Source organism: Schistocerca americana, chromosome 2 (genome assembly GCF_021461395.2).
Source record: "Schistocerca americana isolate TAMUIC-IGC-003095 chromosome 2, iqSchAmer2.1, whole genome shotgun sequence".
Taxonomy (NCBI): Eukaryota; Metazoa; Arthropoda; class Insecta; order Orthoptera; family Acrididae; genus Schistocerca; species Schistocerca americana.
In genome coordinates, this window is record NC_060120.1 from 241,845,194 (window position 1) to 241,866,173 (window position 20,980).

The 20,980-nt window shown below is 38.6% G+C and overlaps 1 pseudogene; it reads right to left on the reverse strand.

The window, feature by feature from the left end:
• Nucleotides 1-20,655: 20,655 nt before the first annotated feature.
• LOC124596836 lies at nt 20,656-20,773 on the reverse strand (annotated as a pseudogene).
• Nucleotides 20,774-20,980: the final 207 nt, after the last annotated feature.

Genomic DNA, 20,980 nt, shown 5'->3' on the forward strand with positions numbered 1-20,980 from the left:
ACTTAATTTTTATTTTAAGTTTATTATGCTTTTTCTACCGAATATAGGTGTGTATCGCGTTATTTTACATGTTACTTACGGATTTAATATTGTGGGATTTGTCTCCTTCGTTTGTGGCGTGGTAACACGCTCATTTCTACCATTTTTGTCGTTTCATAGGCATTTTCTACAATTTTTAGAACTTGCACGTGTTTTCGCCGCCATTACATGATGTTGTGGCTGTGTAGTATTCGTTTGTTTCGTGGCTTGTTTGTCTTTGTGAGGTGCGCAGATTTGAAGTGCTGTTGACGTTTATGGTGTTTGGTTTGTGTGTGTGTGTGTGTGTGTGTGTGTGTGTGTGTGTGTGTGTGTGTGTGTGTGTGTGCATGTGTGTGTTTGTGTGTGTGTGTGTGTGTGTGTTTGTGTGTGTGTATTCAGAGCTGGGAGAGGGGGGAAGCGGGACAGAGGGAGGGGGAGAGAGAGAGATATTATTGTGATGATTGGCAGCAATTGCAATTTAGTTGCTATATACCAGACGGGCTACATTTGTCAGTGTTGGTGGTATTTGTTCCACGTCTGTCTTTTAGTGTTGTCGGTTCTGTATGCTATGTTGAGTCCTTGTTTCTTTAGTACATTGCTCAGCCTGTGTGAGTCTTTGTTGTTGTAAGTCATTATGTGCCATTTGTTGCTGATGGTCTGCTGATTTGTTTTATGTTGTGTTGAGTTTACATGTGTGTATGTTTCAAGATTATGTGTTCCTTGTTTTTGTACTTTGTGGTTTATTTTATCTACTCTCTTTGTCTCATATTCATTATCCTGTACAATTTTCTTTAATGTACTCAGTTCTCGTGTACAATAATGCTTGTTGATAGGTGTTTTGTTCAGTCTGTGCGATAAATATATGAAGCTGACTTCTTTGTGAGTTATGGGGTGATTGAATTGGTTATGAATAATGGTGCTGATGATTGTGGGCTTTCTGTAAATTGTCAACTGATATCTGCTGTTTCTCGTGTGTATGGTGATATCTAGGAAATTTCCATGTACACACATGTTCCAACAGAAGAAACCATGAACATCATAGAAAGAAACCTCCAACTATAAGAAAACATTCCACAACAAACATACAAGAAATATCAGACATAACCAGGCTCATCAAAGAGCAAAACTACTTCACATTCACCAACAAATTTTACTTACTACAAGATGGACAACCTATGGGATCCCCAACCAGTGGCCTCCTAGCTGATGATGTCCTCAGTCAGATATAAAAGCAAATCTTTGATGAAGTACTGATACCAAAACAGTACGCTATAATATTTTGGTACAGATACGTAGATGATATAATTTACCAAATAGATGAATCACGGCCTCACATAAAAGAACTTCATCAGGGCATAAACACCATTGACCCACAAATACAGTTCACCATTAAAACACAAACAATGAAAAACTTAATTTCCTAGATCTCACCATACACAAGAGAAACACCAGACATGGGTTCACAATTTACAGGAGACCCACAATCATCAGCACCATTATTCATAGCCAATCCAATCATCTCATAACTCACAAAGAAGCCAGCTTCAGCTTCTTCATCCAGTATGTGATTTATGGTTGAAGAAGGACGAGGAGGAAATTAGTGTTTAACGTCCCGTCGACAACGAGGTCATTAGAGACAGAGCACAAGCTAGGATTAGGAAAGGATGGGGAACGAAATCGGCCGTGCTCTTTCAAAAGAACCGTCCTGGCATTTGCCTGAAGCAATTTAGGGAAATCACAGAAGACCTAAATCTGGATGGCTAGACTCGAATTTGAACCGTCGTCCTCCCTAATGCGACTCCAGTGTACTAACGACTGTGCCACCTGGATCACTGATTTATGATTGAAACCGTGTCGTGTTTGTGAGTAAGTAATTGTTGTGGAGGAACATAAGGATGGAAGAACGCAAAAGAAATGGCTTCTAGGATCAGTAAATATCAGTTTAATTAATGTGTAAATGCAACGTCGCAATGGTTACTTCAGTATGAGCATGATACGAGCTTAATTGTTAACGCAAGACTGTAAGAGTTTAGGTATTGTTGGGGAAGTGTATTACTTGCTTAAAGGACAATAAATTGAAGTAATTCGACTTGTACTGTTATTATTTCAAAGAAACATTTTTCCATTTTCAACTGAATAATTTTAATATTTGACAAGTTTAAGAGACACATATTCATAACAGGGCATGGCGAGGTTTATTTCGTTCTCTCTTAAGTAATGCTCTCAGTCTCGCATTCGATAGTACAATGGCCACAAAAGTTAATAAAAAGTAAACTGAAAAGACGTTTTCGGACCTTTACACATCCATGACATTATCATCATGTTGGTAAAAGCCACATCCCCTTAGTTATGACATCCTCATTATCACATGACAAACAACACCCTAATTATCTATGACATCATTCACATTCTAGGGAAACACAATTCATATTTGGGAACAGTAGTGAATGTTACAACAAAACAACCAGGCACAGTCTAATATTTTAGCAAACATGAAACTGAAACAGCCAGGCACAATTTAGCCCCAGGGCAGCCACCTTGCCTTGCTGAGAAGTATGTGCCACCTTAAAAAGACTAAATTGTATAAACTGTTTAACTTGCAGTATCTCCATGTGTAAAGTACGTTAGCGAAACACACACACACACACACACACACACACACACACACAAGGTTGCTCATCATAATACGGAATTGTAGTTACTGGTCTCTGATTGTGAAGGAAAATTTGAATATTGAGCCAAAATACAATTGTTTCTCAAAATATATAAGATTTCAAGTACAAAACACACGTGATACCACTCTTGCAACTTCAATCTTCTTTACAATTTAAAAAAAAATACACATGACTTGCATATTGACACTACTGATAAAACTTATAGGCTTAAAGCACTTTTGAAGACAAAATTAAATATTTTGTTGTCATGTGATAGTTCATGAGATTGTTCTGTCTTCGTACAAGAGATTACATTCATCAAAACACGTAAAAAGTGGTTCTATAACATTTCAAAACACACACAAGCACTACTGATTATCTAACTTACAATTTAAACCCCACTTGTATACAAAAATTATGGAAGTAAACAACGTTATTGCCACAGTGTTGACACTGACAACTTGTTACACTCCCAAAAACGAGTTTTAGTTACTTCACTATTCATTTGTACATCATCTCATATTTGGAATGCATTTAGCAGAGCAATATGATCAGATTGCCTACCACTAGTAAATGCTTTTTGTTTGTAGATCACACAGTGGTTGTCTATACTAGTAAGAATAGCCTCCAGGAAGATGCAGCTGTTGAAACATGTTTGCCAAATAGCATGCTGAAAAGTAGTAATACACATTGTTAAAGGTAAGAAATTATGTTGGTTATGGTTTCCTTCAACATAACCTCAAATAGGTCAAAATAATTTATAATACTTGCCAATCAGTATCATCGATTATATTTTGCTACTGTACAACATCATGCATTTCTTCCTTCCCCCTCAGATTTGTGCACGGTCAGGTGATGTACTACTGAACAAACTGTACAAACATCAGGTGATATCATTTCGTTTTCGGAACCATCAATAAGATACATACTGATGGAAATTCCAGCAGCCTTTAAGTGTTTTAGACACAGAGATAACACTGTAAACGTGACTTAAACGTTTCGTGTGTGTGTGTGTGTGTGTGTGTGTGTGTGTGTGTGTGTGTGTGTTTGGAGGGGTGTTTAGGTGTGTGTGGGCGGGGGGTTGCTGATGTATTTTCTTTTTACAAGATATGAAAATTACACTGACATAAACACTGTGTTGCTGACGTATTTTAACAGACATTTTAGACACTGATTTAACATTGTGACATTTGACTAACATTACAGAACAATTTAAACATAGAAATATTTAATTTGAAGATTCACTGTGCTGTACATCAAGTACAATGTAATGATTTAACTATGGACTTTCACAGGTGTTGCTTAACCTGTAAGTTCATTGTTGAAGAAGTATTGTGTGTGTGTGTGTGTGTGTGTGTGTGTGTGTGTGTGTGTGTGTGTGTTTGTGCGTATGTGTGTGTTTGGATAAATACTTTTGAATGTGATGCACAAAATTGACATTGTTCAGATGTTTTGAGTACAGGTGCACTGGGGCTACACTGTAATTGGCCTTTTCACTTCAGTGGTCGCTAAAACACTGTGCTGTGGTTGGTTGCTTCGTTTTAGTGGCCACCACTGTTCCAAGAAATGAGGTGTGGCTACTTGGAATTTGTATGACATCATAGATATGGAGAAGGTGGATTGTCACATGATGATGATAACAGCACTGACAAAGGGGACATGGTTTGTGACCTCATGATGACTGCATCATGAATAGGATGGCATGGCTTGTGATGTCACAGATGTGAACGAATTAAAACTTTTTGACTAGATGCACTAGAATGTCTATAGGTATACTACTACAAAGTATTTCTATATACCTTTTCACCTTGCCATAAGAGCTCTTAATACTCGTACCGATCCCATAGGTGATATGTACCGTTCCTATAGTCATTATGTTTCTACTCTATCCATTCTTGCTTTGCCACTTTGCACTTTCTGTCGTTCTCATTTGTAGACGTCTGTATTGCCTTTCCCCTCATACATTTTCTGTATAGTTATATCCCCTTTTTCAGTCAGTTAAATTCGATATGTCGCTTGTCATCCAAGGATTTTTACTAGACCTTGATCTTTTTTCTATTAGATCCCATGCTGACTACATTGTTTTCATCTCTCAAAGGTACCCATTCGTCTTCTTCTGTATTCCTTTCCCCCGTTTCGGTCAATATATACCGAATGTCCCCTTCGAAACTCAACATTCTCTGGATTCTTCAATGTATTCTAGTACCATCTTCTTTACTTCGTAACTTTTTGCAATTGCATAAGTTTTAATCTGCAATTGAACATCAATAAATTATGATGAGAGTACACTTATTCAACTAGAAATGTTTCGTAGTTTTGCAGGTTTCCTGGTTTCTAAATCTCTGCCTTATCATTGCGTGACCTATCTGAAACCTTCCAGTGTCTCCAGATCTCTTCCATTCTTCCATGTATACAGCCTTCTTTCATGATTCTTAAACCATGTTTTAGCGATGATTAAATTATGCTACTTGCAAAATTCTACCAGGTGGCTTCTTCTTTGACTCCTTTTCTCCAGTCCATACTTACTATTTTTCCTTCACTTCCCTTTCCATCTACATAATTCCAGTCCCCCACCACAATTAAATTTTCGTCTCTGTTAACTATGTAAATATTAACGACTTTATAGTAGAAAATATGTATACAAACACACAAATTAATGTAATTTTGTATATGCATACAGTGAAACATCAGTAAATCATAAAGCTTCCTAGAAGATCTAAAGTGTATACCAGAGCGAGATTCGTACCTGGGACCTCTGACTTTCAGGGGCAAGTGCTCTAGCGAATCAACCACCAAAGCATGAGTCACGACCCACCCTACGGCTTTACTTCCATCAGCATCCTCAGACTCTTGGATAGCTGAGTTTGGTAGAGCATTTGCCCACGAAAGGCAAAGGTCCAAGGTTCGTACACCGGCCTGGCACACAGAGACAATTCGACAGGAAGTTTTCAATCAGTGCACACTCCGCTGCAGAGTGAAAATTCGTTCTGAAAATAATCCCCCAGGCTGTTGCTAAGGCATGTCTCCACAATGCCTTCTATTCCAGTAGTGCCAGCCCCGCAAGAGTCCCGCAGGATTTTCGGTAGAACTTCTGTAAAGTAAGAAAGGTAGGAGACGAGGTCCTGGTGGAAGTCAGGCTTGAGGGCGGGTCGTACGTCGTACTTGGATAGTTCAGTCGTTGAAAATGAAAATCCCTGAAAAGTGTACTGGAAATCAAAGGAAATGTATGAATAACTAATAGAATGCAAGAACAGAAATATCATTGAACACAATTATAGGGATAAGGGCTGGAAAGCCACATAGAAAAAAATCCATAACAAAAATCTGACGTCGGTGGTCATAGCAACGTGGTATAAACCTGTGTAAGATACCAACAGATGAAAACTTCATGCTTCTCAATACACGGACGCACTCATGTTCACACCAAGTATGTTCTTGACTGACAAACACAGATTTGTATGTGAGAATATGAAAGAAATTTAGGATTTAGTCCGAGAGAAGACGGCAATCATCAACAGGAAATCTTTCAACGTCTTCACATCCACAGATTTTCTGGCTTCAGACGCAGTTTCGTAACCAAAGGCGAAACGGAAAACTGCCACCTGCATCAAAGGGCACACAGTGCATTACGTCTTCACAGAGGGATCGAGGGCAAAGAAAATTACCGGGAATACATTACAACACAACACCGCAGCCTCACAGGATACAAAATACACAAAAAAGTATGCAAATTTCCTCAATAGAGTCAAAAAACTTGAAAGAGCATTTTGTCGTGAAATGCAAAGGTCCTAGGTTCGTGTCCTTATCCGACACGCAGTTTTAATGTGCCAAATCAGCGCACACTCCACTTCTGACTGTAAATTCTTTCTGGATATATCATCACAGGGAAACTCTTAAACCAGGTCGTTATAAATAAGCTGCATATTCATACAGATCCACTGTGGATAAATCAGTTGTTACATTCATGAAAGAAATTCAAAAATAAGTAAATAACTTCTGTATAGATACGGATCTACAAGCACGTGAATGGACAATAAAATACTTGACCTAAACCGGTCAAGACAAATACAGGGATGTTCCTTTGCAAGAACACGGCCCCTTTCGTACCCAATCCTTGAAACAACCTGAGTTTGTGCTCCGTATCTAATGACCTGGTTGTCAAACAGATGTTAAACCATAATCTTCCTTCTTTCCTTGGTTCAAATGGCTCTGAGCGCTATGGGACTTAACATCTGAGGTCATCAGTCCCCTCGAACTTAGAACTACTTAAACCTAACTAACCTAAGGACATCACACATATTCATGCCCGAGGCAGGATTCGAACCTGCGACCGTAGCGGTCGCGCGGTTCCAGACTGTAGCGCCTAGAACCGCTCGGCCACCCCGGCCGGCATTCCTTCCTTCAGTAGCTGCTACATGTGACGTCTTCAATTATTTATTGTACATATTCCAATCTATGTCTTCCCCCACATTTATTGCTCTTTAGGGCACTCTCTAGTATCTCGAGGTATATTTCTGATGTCTTAATAAATGTCCTATTAGCATTCGACGTCCTCTAGTTAGTGTTTATCTTATTGCTCTTTCTCCTCTGATAGTGCGGAGAACCTCAGATTGGCTCTGAGCACTATGGGACTTAACATCTGAGGTCATCAGTCCCCTAGAACTTAGAACTACTTAAACCTAACTAACCTAAGGACATCACAGACATCCATGCCCGAGGCAGGATTCTAACCTGCGACCGTAGCGGTCGCGCGGTTCCGGACTGAAGCGCCTAGAACCGCTTGGCCACCGCGGCCGGCGCGGAGGACCTCCTCATTAGGTATTCTGTCGTTCCACTTTATTTTCGACATCGTTCTGTAACATCACATCTCAAATTCTTCGATTTTTCATACACTGCTACGTTCCACAAGTACATTTTCGGAAATTGCTCTCTCAGCTTAAGACCTAAGTTTGATAGTGCTCTCTATGCCTGTGCTAGTCTGCTTACATAATTTATTTTGAGTCCATGGGATCAGAATTCCTTCTCCTCGTGTACTACATGGTACCCACTTACGAGGCTAAGTTTATCGTTAATTTCTTTTATGCTGCTGCTTAATACTGTAGTCTTTCTTTGATTTTTACTCTCAGTCCATATTCTGTGCTAGTCAGCTTGTCCATCCCATTCAACAAATCCTGTAATTCATCGTTATAGCAATGTCATCAGCGACACCAGGGTGAAAGGGTGTAAGTGATTAGTTACTGATACCCTCACACCCTGAATTTCAATCCCACTTTAATTTCTACTTTGCATCTTCGATATACAAGTTGAACAAAACGGAAAAAATTGCGTCCCTTACTTAACACTTTTTCTAGACCGAAAAAGATTCTCGATTCTTCTGAAGTAAGTTTTGACAGCAGCAATAAGCTGAACCTGCTGGAAAAATTGCATACTTGATTAGCTCACAGAAGATCCGATGAATGATCTGGTTTTCTTACCACTTTAAGGCAGCTCTTGTTCATAACATCCTAGTGAGGTTAATTTCTGTGTAAAACTGTATAATTACCACTATTCCAATGTCACTAACTTACAGATAGCCATTGATGATAAACAGATTAGACAAGAAGACAACAGAAGCTTTTGAAATGTGGTGTTACAGAAGAATGCTCACGTAACAAATGAGGCGATACTGAAGAGAATTGTGGAGAAAAGAAATTTGTGGCATAACACGACTAGAAGAAGGGATCGGTTGATGGCACGCATTCTGGGACGTCAAGTGAACCCCCACTTAGTATTGGACGGAAATGTGTGAGTGGGGGGGATGTAAAAATCGTAAAGGGAGACCAAGAGATGAATACAGTAAGCAGATTCAGAAGGATGTAAATTGCATTAGCTATTTGAGATGAAGAGGCTTGCACGCGATAGAATAGCAAAGAGATCTGCATCATGCCAGTCTTCGATCTGAAGACCACAAAAACAACAGGAACTTCAATAGGCATAAACATCGACTTTTAAGTCAAATGCCTGTAACTTTTATTCACTGTGGCACTGAAGATTTGATGAGAACTTATTAATGTGAAAATTCAGGAATGATAGTTTCAAACTGTGACGTGAACATAACAGCAATAGTTCCTCTGTACAATTTCCCTAGCACGTGTGAATAATATGACTGCACAAAGTAAATTAATGAAGTACAACAACAGCATAAACATTGCACGGTTACTGCACAAAATGTGTGCATCGTCACTGGGTATGAAGTAAGAGTGCCTCATTATTCTAGTTTTACTAATTTATTGCTGCATTAGCTTACTACCAAGAAATGGTATCTAATAGTTTCAGCGACCAGTGATTCGTTTATACGAAACACTGATTCATACACATTGCATTGTGAGTACTGACTGCTTCACTGAAATTATGTGAAAATTACTGTCGAACTAAAGTGCCAGTCAACATAACATCAACAAATTTGATTGAAACTTACGTCCGAACACCGCAATTACAACTAACTACATGCTATCCATCAGAACGTTTCAATGCACGATGACGTTTAATTGTTGTTTACTATCCGCTTGAGAATGAAGGACAGGAAGATTATGTTTATCCTGCTCAAGATGATGGATGAATCTTCTTACACGAAGTACCAGTCTAGCTCTATCTGTACCGATTGGGAACTTTATCCCGTACATTATTTAATCTTCATTTTAGTAACACCGGCCTTCAAATCAGATAAATTACGGTCTGAAGAATATTATCTCATGATCTTATTAGCTGAAAAACATTGGCAGATATCACTGATTAACACCTGCACATTGTAACTGATTTTGGGTTTATAATTTTTACGTAAAAATTTGAAATACAGATTTGGGATGCAAGTAACATAACAATACAACGACTTTTAATGATGAAACGAATAAGAGAGAACACGTTTCATTTCAGTTGTTTTGACCATATATCTCTTACACATACAGAGAAACAAGGCTTGTAAATTTCAATCATTTGCTATACATAAAAGACAATAACGCTGCTTTATGTTTCGCATGGATCTCACTGTCTCACTAAAACAGTTAACTTTATTCGGTTAATAGTGTACTTTCTGGTGTTCTGCCGAGTTTTGTTTCTACTTTAAGCACAGTAGGTTCCATTTATGCACTGTACATAGAATAAAAATAATAAATCGGCATAATACCTCGAAGCACATTACTAATCAATTAAGTCGAGGAAACCCGAGATATCACAACTTTATTCGGTTTGGAAAGAATTAATAAATATTTCAACGGACTTGCAACAACGCGAAATTTGTGCATAGAAATTTTATTCCACGCTCACCTGATCGCAGTGACATTACCTTTCCTTCCGAGGGTCCATATATACACATTTTTTGTGACAGCAAGCAAAGAATCCGCCACTGTGCCACTAAATTTCTTCCTTTTACTTTCAGTGTAAACGGCAAAGATGGGCTCCTAAAACCTACTCGGAAGAAGCTATTTCGAGAGATAAAATATAGCTCTCAACACATTCAGCAAAGTCTTTCTTAAAAACTAATTCTAACGTGAAGTGCTAGAGGAAGCTGTTTTCTGTTGTTTCCATCTGAGAGGATCCAAAGAAAAACAAACGCTCGTACCAGAGATATCTGATGCATTTCGTGGCGTACCAAAGATACGCTTCACGGGATTTATGCATTACATTGTTTCCCCTTTAGCGTATCCTAAAACAACATGCTGAACCCTTTGAATACACAGAAAACAATCGCAAATGTTTGTATAAAAGCTTAAAGCCAAGTTCACGATGCAATACCTCGGCTGTGACCAACAATGCAATCAACCTGACTACTGTGACATTCCGTTCGTCAGAGTATGGAAATAAGCGACGGACCAATGCCAGTGTTGCCGTTCCGGATTTTATGAACTTTTAGCGGGCAAAATTGCGGCTTTAGCGGAAGAAAAATTATAGCGACTTCTAGCGACTTTTTAGGCAGTCAAGACTAAGTTACCTTTTAAATCTTTCGCATATGAGTCGGTCTTAAAACTCAGTCACTTTCGGCTATGAACCACCGCTACATCCTCAGTGTTGTGCTAATTGTCTCTTCCTAATAAATATCAACATTCCTTTACTTCCCTAATTCCCCTTCTGGGGGCGGAAAATAAAAGATTGCTCTATGGAGAAAAACTCAACGCATTCATATTGTGCCGCAAAATAATTTTACACCACCAGTATCCGCTAGAGACTTTAATTAACTCTTCGTTTATACTCGCGTAATGTAGTCAACTGCGATTCAAAACGCTTCCTTGCTATCATGAACTTTCTTACTACCTGCGAATTTTAACAATTTTCTTGGAAACTTATAGACGGCTATCTTAATTATGTACAAAAAGATCCACATATTTCCTTAATCTAGTACAAAAATATACAGCTGTGACTACTTTTCTTTTTTAATGAAACTGAAGTATATTAATAGGTACAGATTGGAAAAGTGTAGAAGCTTCGCGACTCAACAATGAGCGAGAACAAGCATACTGTATTGGAACTGGACTGTTTGTAATGTCATATTCATTTTAGTTGTATCAATGTGTTGCGGTGTCGTTAGTCATTGCAGTTGTCTACAAATTATCGGTTTTGATTGTGTAACGATATTAGTTGTGTGGAATCAACGCAGTTATAAAAAAAATAATGGAAGTGCCGCCTAAAATAAAGGTCTACAGCCAGAGTTATAGAAAAGAGTGGGAAAACTGCTTGGAATTCAAACATTGGCTGAAGCCTGTGCCAGGTAACTCAACTAAAGCCTGTTGTAGGTATTGTCAGTCCGAAATGTATGCAAAAATTAACAATTTGTAAAAGCATTTGGAAACGAAAAAACATAGAGCAAAATATGACCTAATTTCTCAAAATAAGCAACTGACATTTTCTGCAGTACCAGTGAAAACATGTAATTCGTGTGCAAGAGCTGAGTGTACGTAGCGTTGTACATTGCTCAACATAGCTCAATTTCCAACATTGATCACTTGACTGACGTGTGTAAAAAATGCTTTAAGGATTCGAAGTCAAGAAACAACATGTAATTACATAGAACCAAATGTAAGGAGCTAATAAATTTTATTCTAGCACCTCATTTCAAAAAGGAACTTTGAAGTGGCATAGGTGACCAAAAATATAGTTTATTATTAGATGAATCAACAGATGTGAGCATCAGGAAATATCTTGGGATCGTCGTAAGATATTTCAGTTTAAATAAAAAAAAGTAGTGTCTGCGTTTTTAGCTTTGCAGCCCCTGGAGAGTTCCAATGCCGTTGGAATGGTATCGGCACTTTTACAGTGTTTACAAGCTGAGGGTCTCAAACTACAAAATTTAATTGCAATAGGAACCGATAATGCAGCTGTTATGACTGGTTACAGCCACAGCGCGTATACAGTTCTGAAAACGCAACACAATCTTCCACATCTCGTTTTGATACCTTGTGTATGTCACTCATTACAGTTGGCAGTAACGCATGCATCAGAAATCACTTTGCCACGAAACAGAGTTTCTGGTCTGCGAAACCTACACCTGGTTCTCACAATCGTCAAAGCGCCAAATTGAGTATAAAAATATTTTTCAGCTAATTAATTGCGGTAATGCACCGTCAAAAATACTGAAAGCGTGTGACGCACGATGGCTATCTATAGAACCGGCTATAGCAAGAATTTTATCCCAGTTGGATGAATTAAAATTGCATTTTAAGACTACTAAAGATCGATGTTACACAGCGGAGATGCTTTATAATACGTACTCAGATGAACAGAATCGACTCTATATGTACTTTTTGAAAACAATTCTTGGTGAGGTGCAATCAAAATCTTTGAGAGTGAAAAAGCAAACTCTGTAAAACTGTTAAGTTGTTTGATGGGTTTGCTACGTTCAGTCTGCCAAAGAATTCTGTTGCCGACGGCAGCAACAACCGATCAAGACTATATAGATCTCAAAATAAGAGATCACCTTAATAAGAGATCACCTTGGATATCTTTTTGAGTCACATCTGCAGAAGCTTCCAGTAAATCGTAATGTTATTATTGCAGGAATAAAAAATCGGTGATTGATTTTAACGTAAAGTTAGGACAAGAAATCCAAAAAAGACTTCCAGCCAACTACATAGCTTTAGGAAAAATGACACTCTTGAGTGAGGAAGAAACTTTGAAACAATCAAAAGACACGTCATTAACTAATCTTGTAAAGGAAATGGGATACCCTGACAAAATCTTGCAGCAGTGGCAAACTATTCACTTCGTTGATTGGAATCCGCTAAACGGGGACACTATTAGCTTTTGGGCTAAAGTAGCTGAATATAAAAATGCGGTTGGAATAAACACCTTCAAGGATTTAAGTGATTTCGCTATTGCTGTTCTATCTGTACCACATTCAAACGCCGAAGTAGAAAGGGTGTTTAGCTCCATCAATATTGTGAAAAATAAGCTTCGGAACAGACTTTCTGAACAAACTGTAAGTTCTCTTCTTCTTATCAGAAACCAACTCAAGATTACAACCGTGAGTTGCTCGACTTATGATCTCCCAGAAGACGTTATTAACCAAGTCGGCAAAGGAAGACCAAGAGAAACTGGAGAGGCTTCAATTTCTTCTTCAGTTAAAGCAATTGATGATCCTGGAGACTTCTTACACGATTATGAAATTTAGGTAAAAGCATTCAGCTAATAATTATATTTTCTTTCATGAAAGTGCAGCGTAATATATACATCGTGACATGTTGTCAAAAGTCGAATCGAAGTTACTCATCATTGCGAACAACTTCTGCTATGGGACCAGCCGTGAAATCGCAAAAAATTAGCTATTCGATATATTTTTTGAGTGGCATTGGTCTTTTTATGTGAAGCAGCCTATTTTTCCGCGATTTTAGGGCTTGTCTCATAATAAAAGTTAGAGTTATGAGTAGCTACATTATTTGGGCTTTCAATGTAACACGTTTAAATTGTCACAGTGTATGTATTTTATTTTACTAATAATCTCATGTACGTAGTTACAACTACAGAATTTTAACAGCTAAAAGAATACTTTTCATTTTGTCTTTTCAGATCGGAACCTTGAGACACGAATTAATCGAAAGATTAAGTGGAACATTTAATGGCTTTTTCACATTTTTATAACTGTGCATATGTTAGACCAATTTTGTTGTTGAAAATAACAAACTTTCAGTACCATTTATCAATAAATTAACGTGATTTGCAGTGTTTCATTCCAAGTTTCTAAAATATCGCTGGAATAAAAGCAAAATAGGACCATTAAAAATATGTTGTAGGCGTTGTAGTACATTATTGTCTGGCAATAACCAAGAGATGAAAATAAATATAATGATCCCCCCCGCCCGTCGACATATCTTTGCTCTTAAGAAAGTTTAGCGACATCTAGCGGATTTTTAGTAACCGTTATTTTACATGTATAGCGGACTTTTTGACACCGGCTAGCGACTTTACATATCATGCAATGGAAACTCTGATCAATGCTTAGACCATAGATACGTACGGACTACTCACGCATCGACCTCTGCCGTATTAAGCATTGAAACCAACAAGAAACTCACGGGATGGGAGGAGTGAGATGGAGTCATTATTATTCCACACTATGCATAATGAAGTTCACAGTCATGAATTTTCTCATTTACAGTTGAAATACAGTATTTCATTTAAGAAAATGAACAAGGTCCTGTTTTACGCTTAGTATGAAGCAATACTGTTGTTGTTGTTGTGGTCGTCAGTCCTGAGGCTGGTTTGATGCAGCTCTCCATGCTACTCTATCCTGTGCAATCTTCTTCATCTCCCAGTACCTACTGCAACCTACATCCTTCTGAATCTGCTTAGTGTATTCGTCTCTTGGTCTCCCTCTACGATTTTTACCCTCCACGCTGCAGTCCAATACTAAATTGGTGATCCCTTGATGCCTCAGAACATGTCCTACCAACCGATCCCTTCTTCTAGTCAAGTTGTGCCACAAACTTCTCTTCTCCCCAATCCTATTCAACACTTTCTCATTAGTTATGTGATCTACCCATCTAATCTTCAGCATTCTTCTGTAGCACCACATTTCGAAAGATTCTATTCTCTTCTTGTCCAAAATATTTATCGTCCATGTTTCACTTCCATACATGGCTACACTTCATACAAATACTTTCAGAAACGACTTCTTGACTCTTAAATCTATACTCGATGTCAACAAATTTCTCTTCTTCAGAAACGCTTTCCTTGCCATTGCCAGTCTACATTTCATATCCTCTGTACTTTGACAACCCTGTTTCACTCCCTTCCCAACCACCGCTTCCCTTTGATGTCCCTCGACTCTTATAACTGCCATCTGGTTTCTGTACAAATTGTAAATATCTTTTCGCTCCCTGTATTTTACCCCTGCCACCTTCAGAATTTGAAAGAGAGTATTCCAGTCAACATTGTCAAAAGCTTTCTGTAAGTCTACAAATGCTGGAAACGTAGGTTTGTCTTTTCTTAATCCAGCTTCTAATATAAGTCGTAGGGTCAGTATTGCCTCACGTGTTCCGATATTTCTACGGGATCCAAACTGATCTTCCCAGAGGTCGGCTTCTACTAGTTTTTCCATTCGTCTGTAAAGAATTCGCGTTACTATTTCGCAGCTGTGAATTATTAAACTGATAGTTCGGTAATTTTCACATCTGTCAACACCTGCTTTCTTTGGGATTGGAATTATTATATTCTTCTTGAAGTCTGAGGGTATTTCGCCTGTCTCATACATCTTGTTCACCAGATGGTAGAGTTTTGTCAGGACTGGCTCCCCCAAGGCTGTCAGTAGTTCTAATCGAATGTTGTCTGCTCCCAGGGCTTTGTTTCGACTCAGGTCTTTCAGTGCTCTGTAGAACTCTTCACGCAGTATCGTATCTCCCATTTCATCTTCATCTACATCCTCTTCCATTTCCATGATATTGTCCTCAAGTACATCGCCCTTGTATAGACCCTCTGTATACTCCTTCCACCTTTCTGCTTTCCCTTCTTTGCTTAGAACTGGGTTTCCATCTGAGCTCTTGATATTCATACAAGTGGTTCTCTTTTCTCCAAAGGTCTCTTTAATTTTCCTGTAGGCAGTATCTATCTTACCCACAGTGACATAAGCCTCTACATCCTTACATTTGTCCTCTAGCCATCCCTGCTTAGCCATTTTGCACTTCCTGTCGATCTCATTTTTGAGACGTTTGTATTCCTTTTTTCCTGCTTCATTTCCTGCAGTTTTATATTTTCTCCTTTCATCAATTAAATTCAATATTTCTTCTGTTACCCAAGGATTTCTACTAGCCCTCGTCTTTTTACCTACTTGATCCTCTGCTGCCTTCACTACTTCATCCCTCAAAGCTACCCATTCTTCTTCTACTGTATTTCTTTCCCCCATTCTTGTCAATTGTTCCCTTATGCTCTCCCTGAAACTCTTTACAACCTCTGGTTCTTTCAGTTTATCCAGGTCCCATCTCCTTAAATTCCCACCTTTTTGCAGTTTCTTCAGTTTTAATCTACAGTTCATAGCCAATAGATTGTGGTCAGAGTCCACATCTGCCCCTGGAAATGTCTACAATTTAAAATCTGGTTCTTAAATCTCTGTCTTACCATTATATAATCTATCTGAAACCTGTCAGTATCTCCAGGCTTCTTCCATGTATACAGTCTTCCTTTATGATTCTTGAACCAAGTGTTAGCTATGATTAAATTGTGCTCTGCGCAAAATTCTACCAGGCAGCTTCCTCTTTCGTTTCTTACCCCCAATTCATAATCACCTACTACGTTTCCTTCTCTCCCTTTACCTACTGACGAATTCCAATCACCCATAACTATTAAATTTTCGTCTCCCTTCACTATCTGAATAATTTCTTTTATTTCATCATACATTTCTTCAATTTCTTCGTCATCTGCAGAGCTAGTTGGCATATAAACTTGTACTACTGTGGTAGGTGTGGGCTTCGTATCTACCTTGGCCACAATAATGCTGTTTGTAGTAGCTTACCCACATTCCTATTTTCCTATTCATTAGTAAACCTACTCCTGCACTACCCCTATTTGATTTTGTGTTTATAACCCTGTAGTCACCTGACCAGAAGTCTTGTTCCTCCTGCCACTGAACTTCACTAATTCCCACTATATCTAACTTTCATCTATCCACTTCCCTTTTTAAATTTTCTAACCTACCTGCCCGGTTAAGTGATCTGACATTCCACGCTCCGATCTGCAGAACGCCAGTTTTCTTTCTCCTGATAACGACATCCTCCTGAGTAGTCCCCACCCAGACATACTGTTACAGCAATTTCTGAAAGCAGACGTGTCAGAGCGGTGATTTCCATAGGAGCATAAAAAATTTAAGTCTGAAACACTGCTTACATTTTCTTCTTTTTACAAGCGCTATAACTGCCTTTTCCTCACTAAATTCCCCTGTTTTTGCTACACTGTATACCATCTGGACCAGTCGGCTTTATAACCATCTTATCTCAAATAACATACTGTCAAAGTCACAGTTTGGATTTCTAATAGGTTCTGATATTGAGAAGGCTATCTACTCTTACAGTGAAAATGTGCTTAATTCATTAGACAAAAAATTGCAGGCAACTGGTATATTTTGTGATGTGTCAAAGGCATTTGACTGTGTAAATCACATCTTTTTAAGTAAATTAGAATATTATAGTGTAACAGGAAATGCTGCAAAATGGTTCAAATCTTATATCTCTGGCAGGAAACAAAGGGTGTTATTAGGAAAGAGACATGTTTCAAGCTATCGGGCATCATCCAACTGGGAACTAATTACATGTGGGGTCCCACAGGGTTCCATTTTGGGGCCCTTACTTTTTCTTGTTTATATCAATGACCTTTCATCAGTAACATTACCAGATGCCAAGTTCGTTTTGTTTGCTGATGATACAAACATTGCAATAAATAGCAATCAAGTGTAGTCTCAGAAAATCAGCCAATAAAATATTTGTGGACATTAATCACTGGTACCTAGCCAATTCTTTTTCATTAAACTTTGAAAAAACACGCTACATGCAGTTCAGAACTTGCAAGGGGTGATGCAGTTCAGAACTTGCAAGGGGTGTCCCACGAGTATATGTCTAACATACGATGACAAGAAGATAGAAGAAGTGGATAGTGTTAAATTCTTGGGATTACAGCTTGATAATACATTCAACTGGGAGGAGCACACCACAGAGCTGCTGAAGCGTCTTAACAAATCTCTGTTTACAATGCGAATTTTGTCAGACATAGGGGATATAAAAATGAAAAAGGTGGCATACTATGCTTACTTTCATTCCATAATGTCATATGGGATTATTTTTTGGGGTAATTCATCAAGCCAAGCTGAAATTTTCTGGGCACAAAAACGTGCAGTAAGAGTTATATGTGGTGTGAACTCAAGAACATCTTGCAGAAGCCTGTTTAGGGTACTAGGGATACTAACTACTGCTTCCCAATATATTTATTCCTTAATGAAATTTGTCATTAAAAATATATCACTCTTTCAAACCAACAGCTCAATTCATGGAATCAATACTAGAAATAAGAATAATCTTCACAAGGATTTAAAGTCACTTAGTCTTGTACAAAAAGGTGTGCATTATTTGGGAACACACATTTTCAATAACTTGCCAGCAGCCATAAAAAGCTTAACAACCAATGAAATTCAGTTTAAGAGAAGCCTAAAGGATTTATTGGTGGCCAACTCCTTTTACTCCATTGATGAATTTCTCAGTAAAACCAACTCATTTGTATATAAGTACACTATAACTTCTGCACAATTTCAGTGCAGTAATGTGTTCTTTGAAAATTTGTGTATGTGTGTGTGTGTTTGTGTGTGTGTGTGTGTGTGTGTGTGTGTGTGTGTGTTTGTGCGTGTGCGAATGTAAGTACACTCTAACTTCTGCACCATTTCAGTGCAGTAATGTGTTCATTGTAAATAAGTATTATAGTAGTTCCATTACATGTTTATTACCTTATAAATAAATAAAAAACTTTTTTATTTTAAATTCAGTGTATTAGTATTTGTAAAATGACTCTTTCATGTAGTGTTCATTAAAAAATGACGATCATTCCACTTGGGACCTGTGGAATGGTACATTAGCTTATTTGTTTCAGTTGTAAATATTTGTCAAGTATTGTTGTTTTTCTGACATGTTCCACGTCCTGGAGGACCTGCTCACTACGGATCAATTGGAATGAAAGCAAATCTAATCTAATATAATGTAATCTAATTCACACAGGACTGGAAAATGATGTAGCAGTTTACTACAAAACATTTCGTTTTCCAAAACAATAGTGTAAAATTATTTTGATGCTGTTTCATGCAGAAATGACATGCGCTCTTACCCACCACGTTTTTATGCATTGTCAGCGTTTACATTAGATTGTATGAGTGTTACTAAGTTCATTAGAGATAAGCAATAACACAAGAAGTCTGCTCTAGTGCGCCAACTAACATTACAATTTTGTCACGTCGTCTTTCGCCAAGTTTTGCTACTGGGGATAAAGGAACGTCGCAAATTTTTACATTGATTGTCAAGACCCGTAAACTAAATTTCGCTACTAACATTCACAAGTATGTATACTACTTTCTGTAACTCATGTGATACTTTCACTTTCGTGACTATAAATGTACTGAAAACAGGATCTCTTAACCACAACATCATTACCTGTGCTGCTTCCTACCGATTTTTATACAGACTAAACCAAACCTTATCTAAACGCAGTTTCAAATGGAAAGGAACTGTACGTATAAGGGACTGAAACTTGGGCGTAGTAATTGTCTTTAAGCCATATCAATAAAAGTGTAGATAAATTTCATCTTACATTACAGTGTCCCACACAGATGACACTTTCTGCTATTTTCTCTGAAATGGAAGTATTATAATGATTAAAATTTCGTGGCACATCGTCTTGCGTAATTTTCTTCCTTCCGAAACCACAGAGCTCACTCAAAACATTTAGGTGAAAATCGTACACTTCAGACAGGGTATAGTAAATCGTACTAAAGAGATTTGCTGTTCAAGGCAAGGATCAAAAAATTCCTTCGTGCCTCATAAGCGGGAAAACAGTTACGAATGCTCATGATCATGTGAAAAGAAGTTAAGAAGTTCATATTGCCATCAAAAATTGAAAAAGAATAATGCAATTAAAATTGAATACATTTCTGCACATGGCTTTATAAAAAAAAAAAAATATGTCGTGTGAGTAGGGGCTCCCGCCGGGTAGACCGCTAGCCTGGTGCAATTCTCTCGATTTGACACCACTTCGGCGACTTGCGCGTCGATGGGGGTAAATGATGATAATTAGGACATCACAACACCCAGTCCCTGAGCCGAGAAAATCTCCGACCCAGTCGGGAATCGAACCCGGGCCCTTAGGATTGACAGTCTGTTGTGCCGACCACTCAGCTACCGTGGGCGGACACATGGCATTATGAGACCAACATACAATAATTTTTCGAAATAATCTAGGAACATTCACACAAAAATACATTTCTTAAATTTAAGATCATTCACATCTGCTCGGTAATGCTGTCACTTCTTACCGTCACTCTGTAATTTAATGCCTCGAGCTCAGAAATGTGTTGGCAAAACCTAGGCATTTTTCGGACAACCTGCCTTACTCATACTTTTCCATGTAACCAAAGGATCAACAGTACCACGTCCTTGAAAAAAAAATCTTTAACTAAACTCCGCCCGAACAGGCCGTGAAGGCCCAACGGTACTGACCGGCCGCCGTGTCATCCTCAGCCCACAGGCGCCACTGGATGCGGATATGGAGGGGCACGTGGTCAGCACACTAGTCTCCCTGTCGTATGTCAGTTTAACGGTACTGACCGGCCGCCGTGTCATCCTCAGCCCACAGGCGTCACTGGATGCGGATATGGAGGGGCACGTGGTCAGCACTCTATTCTCCCTGCCGTATGTCAGTTTAAGAGACCGGAGCTGCTACTTCTCAATCATGTAGCTCCTCAGTTTACCTCACACGGGCTGAGTGCACCCCGCTTTGCCAACAGCGTTCTGCAGACCGGGTGGTCACCCATCCAAGTGCTAGCCCAGCCCGACAGCGCTTAACTTCGGTGATCTGATGGGAACCGGTGTTACCACTGCGGCAAGACCGTTAGCGTAAGTATCACAAAAAAATAAAGATTAACGTTCAGCCCGCAAGCCACCCACTACGTGTAACAAATAGTCATACCAATAATTGATATAGCACATGAGCAAGAGTCGGTAAGTAGGGTAGAATGCTTCAAATTTTTGGGTGTACGTATTGATGAAAACTTAAACTAGAAGAAGTGTATTACTGAGCTCCTCAAACAGTTAAGTTCAGCT